Here is a 10,602-nt window from a genome sequence, read left to right as displayed (position 1 = left end):
AGCAAAGGCGGGGCAAAGTCTAAACCACGCCCCGCCTCTACTGTGATAGGCCAACAGACGCGTTGAAACTACGTCATCACGGTATAAGAACAGCTGTTTACGTACTTCCTGCCAGTTCCCTGTTAACCCTGCGTGGTGATACAGCGAACCCGTATATACGAAAATTGCATTTGCCATTCATTGTTTGCGGTAATTAAACATAATTAAAGAAAGTTAGCAGACCTTGCTTTTTATTTATCCTGACACCGGATGTGTTACATGCAGCGTTCACAAAAGGTTTATAAACAATGGCAACGCTGCTATGTTGCACTGAGCCTTTCTGTTGGAAAACTACATCGGTGTCCAACTTTTGGCTGTAGAGATGCACCTCCCCCGACTTCACTCCTCGACATTCGTCTGCAGTCGGTTGCTTCAGCCTTACCATTCAAACAAGCCCAATATCTTCGGCTGTGAGTGATGAAAAAAATAAAATAAATACAGCCTCAGCAACAATTATTTGAATAATTCAATGGATGTTTAGTTCACAAAGGTGATACATTTATTTTCAGGAATTTTCAAATCTGGAAATTGTCTGTGTGCCGGACATCAGTTAAACTGCAGTACCGAAGCAAAACTGTAGGAGCAGTCGAAACCATGCTTTTAGCCCAGAACCCTGGCCCCTTGCAACAAACACTTCATTGAAGAATCCCTACTGTTGACCAATCACCGGCAAAGGGGCATAGACCTTGGCTACCGAACTTCGTCTTGCCTCAAGAAGAAAAATAAGTGCACACAAACAGCCGAACAAACCCTTGCCAAAGACCAAAAATAGTTATAATATATGCAAACTCTTTCAGATGGGAAGCATTACCGTAACCATTTTTACTTCAATGGGGTATATACACCCTAGGGATCCCCAATAGCAAGGTTCCATACGTCACTGACGAAACCAGGAAGTAAATGTTTTGCACCAGGAGGGTTCTTTGCGTGTCCGTGCTACCTGGTATCCTTGGGACTTTCCTACCCCATTAAAGTTGACATGTTAAATGGTTAAGGTAATGCTTCCCAACCAAAGGAGTTGAAGTTGAAATGTAAAATGGTTAAGGTAAGGGTTAGGGTAGGGACATCCCAAGGATTCTGGACAGCACGACAAAAGTCAGTGAGTAAAAGTTTGGGGAGGTGCATCTGCACCAGCCGAAAGTCAGACACTGTATTGGTTTTCCAAACAGCAAGATCAACCTGGCAGTGTCAACATAGCTGCTATTGTTAATAAAAGTTTGTCTGTATAAAATGTCGAAATAAACCTTTTTGTACCCCCATATCATACAATGGAAACATAACATGTGTACAATTCATTGGTTAGCGAGAGGTTTAGAATATGACTTTTAATTTGTATCCCCTGTAGATTTAGAATCGCAGAAAAGTTGGTTCCTGTTTCAGTCACGTATTCGGCCACATTTGCGTGGGTCAAACAAAAACACCCTAATGATAGGTTGACAAAAAGTGCCTCCCACAATTAAGGTGATGGCTGCATGGTGCAGTTGGTGAGAAGCAAGCAACTACAGCGACTTGAAAGCGAATGGCCCAGTATACCACTAGGGCCAAGCTTCCTGTCATCCAGGACCTCTATACCAGGCAGTGTCAGAGAAAGGCCCTACAAATTGTCAAAGACTCCAGCCACCCTAGTCATAAACTGTTCTCTCTGCTACTGCACGGCAAGTGGTACCGGAGTGCCAAGTCTAGGTCCAAGAGGCTTTTAAATAGCTTCTTCCCCCTAAGCCATAAGACTCCTGAACACCTAATGAAAAGGCAACCCAGACTATTTGCATTGCCCCCCTCCCCCCCTTACACCGCTGCTATTCTCTGTTGTGATCATCTATGCATAGTCACGTTAATAACTCTACCTATATGTACATATTACCTCAACTAACCGGGGCCCCCGCACATTGACTCTGTACCGGTACCCCCTGTATATAGTCTCACTATTGTCATTTTACTGCTGCTCTTTAATTACATGTTACTTTATTTCTTATTCATATTTAAAAAATCATTTATTTTTTTTAACTGCATTGTTGGTTAGGGGCTTGTAAGTAAGCAATTTACTGTAAAGTTGTTGTGTTCGGCACATGTGACTAATATAATTTGAACATCAAACTGCATGACCTTTGATCACATGATTTTTGTAAAGTTCATGCAGTCGACAAGTAGTCGCAAGTTTGTCAATTTTTATAACCATAATGCAACACACTTTGAAAGACAGCGACCATCGATGGTTAACAACTTGACAAAAGTTATCAGTTCAAACACACCCACAAAGTTCAAGTTTGCCTGGACAGAATCAGCTACATTGTATACGTGCCTGCATCTGTACACAGAGCCAGTCTCTGTACCTAAATTTTTTTGTTGTTTATTTTATTTATTTTCTCTCTCAGGTAAAGCTGAGCAAATAATAAAACAAAATAGATTTTTTTTAAAGGGACTAAAGAATATAACATACCTAAGGAAATAAAGGCTGATGTACTCACCTAAGGACTGTTAAAGCTCAGTACAGCAAAGATGTCTGTAGAGGAAGAGGCTCAAACTCAAAGTTTTCTGAGGAGACAAAACTCCTAATCCACATCCTGGATATAAAGCAGCGACTGCAGACAGTGGAGAAGAGCCTAGACTAATGTGATGAGCAGCAGAGCAAACATCTGGGTGAGGTCAGTTACGGCGGTCGGGAGATCAGGACCGGGAGGGGGGCCGCCCCATTCCCACCTTACTACAAACGTGGAATGAAACCGTCGTTGATGCACAGCCGTCACCCTTCCACCCAAACCAGTGCAACATGCCACTGCTACAGCCAGGCCTGTGGTCCTGCGTACCCAGGAGACTTCAGTCAGCCCCAAGCCTTGGAGAAAAACCTGAAAACCAACCACCCAGGAATACCACCAGGCTTTGACAAGGTCAACGACATGCACAACATGCTGTGTTGCCCACAGTGGAAGCAGTGACCGTCAACATGGCTTCAGCTCCTCGACGCCACGCTACCATCACACTGGTCCAATGTGATGGTAGTACCATCACATTGGTCCATAGCACAATACAATGGCTTAGGACCCATATGCCCTACCGGTGAACTCTCTGGACCCAGGCTATACAGGACACCAGGGTTACCAGGCTGATGTCTAGTCTGGCTGTTTCACGTCCATGTACAAACATAAATCAGCCACAAAGTCACGCATCAGCTACATTGTCCACCATTCATCATCGCTGGGAATGGCTACTCTCTGCCAAATGCAATGGCTTAATACTCCAACCCCCGTTCCTTCACAAATCATGTGAACAATGGGCAGACCGATGGCCTCTCAGCTACTCTCCACTCCAATGGATATGTTCAGATTGATGGCCTCTCAGCTACTCGCCACCCTAATGGAACAAGCACAGCCCCGTACAGTCCTGCTGCCAGAAGCTCACCATTGAGACAGCCCTCAGGCAAAGCTTGCCACATACGATGGTAAAGAGGACTTGATCCTTCCATTTGAGAGGCTGGCCAACAAGTATGGTCGACTGAGGCAGACAAAGTAGATAGGCTGCATTTCTGTCTCAGTGGCGCTGCCATCAAGTTTGCGTGTGCACTACCAGAACACATCTGGGAGTCTTACCATGGCCTAACTGGTCAAATGGCTGCCAGGTTTGAAAAGAAAGCAACCAACCACAGCTAGAAGGCGGCTTGGAAGCCTACGTCAAGCAAAGAGACCTCAACAGTACAAGAGGAACTGCTCACACTCACCAAGCAACCCTCACAGAGCAACAATTTAACAAGCCAATCTGTAATCGAAGAATAAAAAGTTCTAAAGGAAAAGTTCTAATGGAAGACAACAGTTAAATGAGAGTCCTGTGCCATGAAAAAAAAAGTTGTTTTCAGTAGGTATCTCTACTTACCTTCTCTAAGGGGACCCCACTAGCAGCCTAGCTAACTGGCTACAGCATTCCAACTGGAGCAATAGTAGAGAGATAAATAACATCTACACAAAGCACAATATTGTAAAAATTCATGTAAATTTTCATTCGCTTTTTGGTCTTAATTTAAGGTTAGGCATAAGGTTAGCAGTATGGTTAAGGTTAGGTTTAAAATCACCTTCTAAAGTGAGAAATTGTAGAAATTGGCAGGGTTTATGACTTCCTGGCACCTGCTAAGGGTAGGTGCTAGGTGAACTTGGATAACCCTCAAACTATAGGGAGATTACCAAACATTATAACCAAAACATAATGTTTCCACAACAGAGTAGGCTTTTTTTTTTATACCATGTGACTGTCTTATGAAAAAGACCAACATTACTGTATGTTCTGTTGTTTGTCTCCCTCCAGTGGTAGTCTGTTCAAGTTACAGGATGAGATTTATCTGCAATCATTAGATAAACACCAGGCATATTCTCAAGTGTGTCATTCCTACCATGTCACTCATAATCATTTTAGTGATAATGATCACAATGGTTAGGCTACATTATTGATTTGAGAATAACAAAATTAATCAAAGGCATAAATCATGACAAAATGAATGTACAAATAAGAAAGCAGTTGCTGGTTGTATGAATGAGTCTCAGTTGGGTACAGTCGTCCTGAGGATTTTTATGTCATCGGCAGGTCGGTCTTGTGAGTTCGTCTCAACCATGCCGATGCGGTTGACAACTGATATACCTTGGCACACCCTCCCAAAGATACTGTGCTTCCCATCCAACCATTGAGTAGGCCCTAGGGTAAGGAAGAACTGGCTTCCGTTGGTGTCTGGTCCTGCATTGGCCATTGCTAAGATCCCTGCACCTAGGGAGGGAGATGGCGCCATAAGAAAGCAGTAGAGAGCAACATAAAAATACAACGTTTTGGTACTATGACATGTTTTCTCCTGTTTATAAATTGTATAGTTACCTGTGAATTTCAAGTCAGGGTTTAGTTCATCTTCAAACTGTTTGCCAAATATGGAGGCACCACCACGGCCTATAAGCAACGCAGATTACAGGGAGTAAGAATCTGATGAACAGATTTACAGCCTCAGAGAGTTTAGTGAAATGTCTTATTTTATGTCTCTCTGGAACATTCTGAATGTATCACCACTCTGAACACAAAAAAAGAGCAGAGTTCAGGAGGTCAAAAGCCAGCGCCACATTCAGCTGCCAAACGTTTTCGAACAATGCAGATAGAAATTTCATGAAGAGAGCCAATGTGATTCCTTATTCTACAAGTCAGAGAGTCATGTTTGTTCTACATAACATTTCTATCTGAACATTTCAAAACGTTGTGTCCTGCTGAACACCCCCCTGGTAGTGGAACAATATGGAACAAAACATTGGAAATAATTTCCCAACCATCTGTATGTGTTTATCTGTCTCACCTGTTCCTGGGGGTCTCCTCCCTGCACCATGAAGTCCTTGATAATTCGATGAAACTTGGTGTTGTTGTAGTAACCTCTCATGGTCAACTCAGCAACATTTTTGGAGAGCATGAGAGCACGTTTTGGGAGCATGTCTCCAGTACAGTTCCACTACAATTGTACCCATTCTGGAACATAAGAGAGGACACTAAATTAAGCTAAGAGCATTCCTTTTCCATGGGATATTAAATTAACCAATGGACAGCAATACATAGCATTTGGTATTGGATAAACATAATTGAATAGCTAGCATTTGAATAACTCCTAGCTAGCTGCTCATTCATTCAAAACAATAGCTAACGTTAGCTAGCTAACTACCGGTGATTACGTTGTCTCCAGGCTCACTGTGGGTGGCTGCCAGGTATCTGGTGGTATTCCCGACATGATGACTTAACAAATGTATAAATAAATGTACTGAATCTGCAAAGTAGCCAAATATTTTGCGCTGTATCGATGAAAACTGTCTTGCCGCTACTGTGGTAGAAACCAGAAGTAACCTCCGCATGTGCAGGAAATTAGTTTTCTTTTTTTTGTTTTCTTCTTCGTTTTCTTCTTCTTTTTCTTTGTTTTCTTCTTCTTTGTCGTTTTCGGTTTCTTCTTCTTCGTCGTCGTCTTCTTCTTCGTCTTCTGTGGGTTTTATGGCGGACTACACTCAAAAAGGTGTATTGCCGCCACCAACTGGACGGTTTGAAACCAAAATAAAATATATAAATAAATAAATGAATACGTAATATTGAAACTAACTTAATCCAACCAAATAAAAATAGTACATTGCCAAAACAAACAAAACTCCCACTTCTTCCTTCTTCTTTTTTAATTGTATTTTTATTTCACCTTTATTTATCCAGGTAGGCCAGTTGAGAACAAGTTCTCATTTACAACTGAGACCTGGCCAAGATAAAGCAAAGCAGTTCTCCATATCTCCCTTCTCAGGCTCTAGGATCTAAGTGGGAGGGACTTGTGCTAATATTGTATGTAATATTGCATGTAATCTTTCGGCCCCAGGAACCGCTCCGCCGCAATCACTATGATATCACCTCCACTTTACCTGCCACCCTAGACCAACTTCAATTTGCATACCGCCCCAATAGGTCCACAAACGATGCAATCGCCATCACACTGCACACTGCCCTATCCCATCTGGACAAGAGGAATACCTATGTAAGAATGCTGTTCATTGACTACAGCTCAGCATTTAACACCATAGTACCCTCCAAGCTCATCATTAAGCTTGAGCCCCTGGGTCTCAACCCCGCCCTGTGCAATTGGATCCTGGACTTCCTGACGTGCCGCTAAACCAGGTGGTGAAGGTAGGAAACAACATCTCCACCTCACTGATCCTCAACACTGGGAACCACAAGGGTGCGTGCTCAGACTTCTCCTGTACTCCCTGTTCACCCATGACTGCGTGGCCATGCACGTCTCCAACTCAAACATCAAGTTAGCAGACGACACAACAGTAGTGGGCTTGATTACCAACAACGACGAGACAGCCTACAAGGGAGGAGGTGAGGGCACCCGGAGTGTGGTGTCAGGAAAACAACCTCTCACTCAACGTCAAAAAAGGAGATGATCGTGGACTTCAGGAAACAGCACAGGGAGCACCCCCCTATCCACATTGGCAGACAGCAGTGGAGAAGGTGGAAAGTTTTAAGTTCCTGGGTGTACACCTCACGGACAAACTGAAATGGTCCACACACACAGACAGTGTGGTGAAGAAGGCGCAACAGCGCCTCTTCAACCTCAGGAGGCTGAAGAAATTTGGCCTGTCACCTAAAACCCTGACAAACCTTTACAGATGCACAATTGAGAGCATCCTGTCGGGCTTTATCACAGCCTGGTACGGCAAATGCACCGTCCACAACCGCAAGGCTCTCCAGAGGGTGGTGTGGTCTGCACAACGCATCACCGGGGGCAAACTACCTGCCCTCCAGGACACCTACAGCACCCAATGTCACAGGAAGGTCAAAAAGATCAAGGACAACAACCACCCGAGCCACTTCCTGTTCACCCCGCTACCATCCAGAACGCGAGGTCAGAACAAGTGCATCAAAGCTGAGACCGAGAGAGTGAAAAACAGCTTCTATCTCAAGGCCATCAGACTGTTTAACAGCCATCACTAGCACAGAGAGGCTGCTGCCTATATACAGACTTGAAATCACTGGCCACTTTAATAAATGTATCACTAGTCACTTTAATAATGCCACTTTAATAATGTTTACATATCTTGCATTACTCATGCCATATGTATATACTGTATTTTATACCATCTATTGCATCTTGCCTATGCCGCTCGGTCATCGCTCATCCATATATTTATATGTATATATTATTATTCCATCACTTTATTTAGATTTGTGTGTATTCGGTAGTTGTTGTGGAATTGTTATATTATTGTTAGATATTACTGCACTGTCAGAACTAGAAGCACAAGCATTTCGCTACACTCGCAATAACATCTGCTAACCATGTGTATGTGACCAATAAAATGTGATTTGATATTATTTGATTTCGATCTTCCTAGACCTTTTATGGGGGGCCTGAGTTCAGAATGGAACTTTACCGCCACCTACTGCACAAAAAGTAGAATTCAACTAGATACAAAAACTGATTTTCCTTTTTTTTATATATACACTCAGTGGCCAATTTATTTGGTACTCCACCCCATTCACGAACATATTTAGCTCCTACAGACAGTGGGTCATGTGGCCGTAGCTTGCTATATAAAGCAGGCATACAGGCATCAAGGCATTTAGTTACTGTTCGATTGAACATTAGAATGGGCAAAATGGCATGCCAGGCATGGCCGGCCTCCTGGGCTTTTCACTCACGACAGTGTCTAGGGTTTACCGAGAATGATGCGACAAACAAAAAACATCCAGTCAGCACCAGTCCTGTCAGCGAAAACAGCTCGTTGATGAGAGAGGTCGAGAAAAACATGGCAAGAATCAAGCAAGGCCACAAACAGGCAAATAACGGCGCAGTACACCAGTGATCTACAGAGCAGCATCTCAGAACGCACAACTCGTCGGTCCTTGTCATGGATGGGCTATTGCACTCCTATCAGCTAAAAACAAGAACAAGCGATTCCAGTGGGCATGCAATCACCAACACTGGACAATTGAGGAGTGGAATAACATTGCATGGTCTGACAAATCCTGGTTCCTGTTGCGTCATGCTGGTGGCAGTGGCACGATTTGGCGTAAGCAGCATGAGTCCATGGCCCCATCCTGCCTGGAGTCAATGGTACAGGCTGGTGGCGGTGATGTAATGGTGTGGGGAATGTTTTCCTGGCACATGTTAGATCCCTTGATACCAATTGAGAAACGTTTGAACGCCAAAGCGTATCTGAACATTGTTGCTGACCAGGGGGGTCTGACCCGGTACTAGATGAGTGTACCTAATAAACTGTCCACCAGGTGTATATTTCCACACTATGAGGTTGGAATAATACTGTGAAATTGTGAAAATTATGATAATACCCTTTTAGTGTAAGAGCTGTTAGAAAAGACCACTTGAAATGTTTGCCTGTTTTGGTGGGGAGGGAGTTTTGGCCTCCTGGTGACATCACCAGGGTTTAAATTAGTCAATAGACCAATGGGAGAGTTCAAAATCTCTGTGCCAATAACAGCTAGTTCTCAGTTTTCCCCTCACCACTCCCAGACAGTCCAAGCAAAATTCTTGCTTGAGAAATTGCTCTTTGCTAAGAAGCTATTTTTGTTTATTTTTGACAATTTTAATTGAAAACAATCACATCAATGTACTTAATTGTTAGCTAGAAATTATTTGATATTGAGATAAAAAAGAACAACTGCAATTGACCTTTAAAGTGAGTAGTGATTTAATTTATCTCTATGACGATTTCACTGTAAGAAATATGTTTGCATGTTTGAATTTTAGTAGTTGTGGAAAACTACACTGTATGCCGTTTATAATGATTAATATGACAATGAAAAACACACAAAAAACTGTGTTGAAGACCTTTAACATAATCAACAAAACACTGTAAGACAAATAACTATTCAAGGCATCCCTAGTCAAAAAATCCTCCAAAATTAGTGATTTTTCCAATAAAATCCTATAAGATTTTCACAACACTATAGGATGTTGTGTCAGCTCTATCAGAATCCTACTGGAATCCTATGGGATCCTATAGGTTTTTGATACGTCTTAAATCAGAACTTTTCTTGATTGAACCCATAAAGTTTGTTGTCATTTCTTCCAGTACAATACAACAACATGAATTACAATATTTTATTTTATTGGAAACAACAGGTTTTATTCACCACCACAATATGGGAGTGATTCAAGGCTACACGTTCATTTGGAGTTTGACAGTACACATTTTTCAACAAAACACTCACTTGAGTTATTTGATTTGATTCTTATTCATGCAACTTCTTGTCTTTTTAATTAGAATACATTACAATATTATATACAATACTAAATACAATTTTACAATAACGCAAGATTTTGGGGGGTTTTCCCCTTAGAATGTACAACATATTTACATTGCATATATGCAAAAAAAGTATAATGAAAATAAATTTTTAGGTACAGTAACACAAAGATATGAACATTCTTCATTTAATATACAGTATAATAGTCAGCTATGCATTCAAATAGAGAATGTTCCGTTTACCCTCTTTCTTTTGGGATAGGGAGAGGAAAAGAAAAACCTAAAGATAATGACACTCCTTCCATTCCAGGATTGTACCTACCCCTCTCACTCCCTCCCTGCCTCCCTGCCTCCCTACCTCCCTGCCTCCCTGCCTCCCTACCTCCCTGCCTCCCTGCCTCCCTACCTCCCTGCCTCCCTACCAGGGTTGTACCTACCCCTCTCACTCCCTCCCTGCCTCCCTAACTCCCTCCCTACCAGGATTGTACCTACCCATCTCACTCCCTCCCTGCCTCCCTACCTCCCTGCCTCCCTACCTCCCTACCAGGATTGTACCTATCCCTCTCACTCCCTCCCTGCCTCCCTACCTCCCTCCCTACCAGGATTGTACCTACCCCTCTCACTCCCTCCCTGCCTCCCTGCCTCCCTACCTCCCTCCCTACCAGGATTGTACCTACCCCTCTCACTCCCTCCCTGCCTCCCTGCCTGCCTCCCTACCTCCCTCCCTACCAGGATTGTACCTACCCCTCTCACTCCCTCCCTGCCTCCCTGCCTCCCTACCAGGATTGTACCTACCCCTCTCACTCCCTCCCTA

General features: G+C 43.1%; 1 pseudogene; it reads right to left on the bottom strand.

The window, feature by feature from the left end:
* Positions 1-2,114: 2,114 nt before the first annotated feature.
* On the bottom strand, positions 2,115-5,994 carry LOC120065304 (annotated as a pseudogene).
* Between the last annotated feature and the right edge of the window lie 4,608 nt (positions 5,995-10,602).

Source organism: Salvelinus namaycush, chromosome 20, assembly GCF_016432855.1.
Source record: "Salvelinus namaycush isolate Seneca chromosome 20, SaNama_1.0, whole genome shotgun sequence".
NCBI classification, from domain to species: Eukaryota; Metazoa; Chordata; class Actinopteri; order Salmoniformes; family Salmonidae; genus Salvelinus; species Salvelinus namaycush.
The sequence above is the reverse complement of the archived record's forward strand: the minus strand, read 5'-3'. Positions and strand labels throughout refer to the sequence as shown.